Below are 2500 nucleotides of genomic sequence, written 5' to 3'. Positions count from 1 at the left end.
AAAGAGATGCGTATAACCGCATATAAGAAAGCGAGAGAAGGAGAGATCGAGAGAGAATGCGAAGAGAGAGAGAGAGAGCGAGGGGGGGAAGCGGGAGATGGAGAGTGAAGATGAGGGAAGATGAGGGGGAAGTGGGGAGAAGTGGGAGAAGTACGAGAGATCTAGAGTGCGAGGGGGAGTAGAAGATGTGAAAGAGAGTACGAGAGAGATGAGGGCAGGGGTTGGAGTGGAGAGGATGAGAGCACGAGATGAAGGGAAAGAAAAGAAAGAGAGAGAGAAGAGAGAGAAGAGAGAAGTTGTGTCTAAGAAGAAGAAAGAAGCAGAGAAGAAAGAAGAACGAAGGAGCGAGAGAACGAAGAGAGAGAGAGAGAGAAGAGAAGAGAGAGAGAGAGAGAGAGAGAGAAATACCAAGATAGAAATAGAGAGAGAGAGAGAGAAAGAAAGACAAACAAAAATACGAAGAAAGATAGCGAAAGAGAGAAAGAGAGAAACAGAGAGAGACAGCAACAGACAGACAGACATGCAGAAAGAGGCAAGCAAAGGAGTTACGTCACGAAGCCATAATTTATCCCAAGATATATCATAGATCTTCATGCTATAAGGTCTTGACCGATTTGGAAAGGATTTCGAGGTCAGCCGAGGGATGTTTAACTCGACACTGAGGTCAATTGTGATCGGATGTGCTTTCCTCTCTCAGGTGTGTGATGCATTGTGTGCTTGTGTTGATGATTTCTGTAATTTGTGTGTCATATCATTTCAAGATGATTATGGTGCGTTAGTATTTCTTTTATTTTTTTTGTCTGTCACTTTATTTTTTTTATTAAGATATTTTTTAAAGAATCTTTTATATTTTCATTTTTTTTTGCTTGAATATGAAATTTTTTATTTTTTTTATATTTAGCTTTTTTCGACCTTGCTCTCCTTCAATGAAGATATTATGAATCAGTGTTAAATCAAATCAAATATTTATTTGTTTACGTCTTTATGGTCCTTTTTTATGAGATATTAATGATATCCATTTGTTTTGTTTATTCAACATAAAAAAAAAATATTTAAGATAAGATAAGTTGTAGGATTATAATCGTATTATAAGTAGACTATTTAATTATAATAAAAATGTTGTTAGGTAATGAATGTAAACGAGACTATAATAAATCAAGGGTAGCTTTTGAGACTGTGAGTAATAGAACAATTGATTATCTCTATGACTGATATATTCTGTTATGATATAGATTTGAGAAAAACCGTGGAATACTATAATGAGGTGAATGATCATGATTATTATCATTATCATCATTATTGTCATGATTATCATTGTTATCATTATTATTAGTTGATTATCATTTTCATCATTGTTATTACCATGACTATCGTTATAATTAACATCCTCGTTATTGCCATAGTTACCATCATCATTATCATCATCGTTATTACTATAATTATCGTTATGATTAATTTCTAAATTGATCTATCACTCGTAAAACCATCATCAATTATCATCATCGTTATTTCCAATGATTACCCTCACACTATCATCCATTATACATCATAATTCATTTATCTCTATCATCATCATTCATTACTAATCTACATATCTCAATCATCATTATCCTTCCTCCTACTCTCTTCATCATCATCGTCTAATATTATTCATCCTTCCTCCTTTCACTAGTGAGTCAACCTCATCTACTCAATGCTTATCTCCTCTATCCCTCCTCCTTCCTCCTCTGCCTCTAACTATATTCCTCTCTCCTCCACCTCTTCTCTCCTCTCTTCATATGTCATTCAATCATCATTTTATCTCATAATAATCACAAAATAGTGAATAGAATCTATCTGTACTTAAGAACTACAATCTCATGATCCTGCAATTCAGAGAACTACGAAACCATATAGCACATTTGCATCCGGGAAGACATGTCTTTGCCATTCTTCGAGAAAAGCAACTAAATCGGATAAAATTGCGACGGGATCAAGACAAGATTTGACAAGATCAGAGAGTCATTATTAATCGTCATTGCTAAGGAGGGTAACTACGGGAAGAACTGGCTTGCAATGATCTGGTCTCTGGTTTCTTTTTCTTGCAACATCTTGCAATTAGTAGATCAGCAATTCGAATATCGGCAAGCTTCCCTGTAGAAAGGCAAGGAATATGATAGAAGAGAGGAGATAATGATAAGATAATGATATGGAATGATGATATGATAATAATATAGAATGATAATATGATAATAATATAGAATGATAATATGATAATAATATAGAATGATAATATGATAATAATATAGAATGATAATATGATAATAAGATAGGAGATAATGATAAGATAATGATATAGAATGATGCTATGATGATAAAATAGAAGGAAAAGAGGAGAAACAGAAACAAACAAATGGACAGAGAGACTGGAATCTATTATAGGGAAAAAGGCGAAGAAGAGGAATAAGGAAAACGACGGAGAAACAGAGGAAGAAATAAATAAGAAAGAAGTAGAAGAAGA

This window comes from Penaeus japonicus, unplaced genomic scaffold (genome assembly GCF_977035675.1).
Source record: "Penaeus japonicus unplaced genomic scaffold, GWHDUDI00000001_assembly GWHDUDI00000011, whole genome shotgun sequence".
NCBI classification, from domain to species: domain Eukaryota; kingdom Metazoa; phylum Arthropoda; class Malacostraca; order Decapoda; family Penaeidae; genus Penaeus; species Penaeus japonicus.
This window is presented reverse-complemented; position numbering follows the sequence as displayed.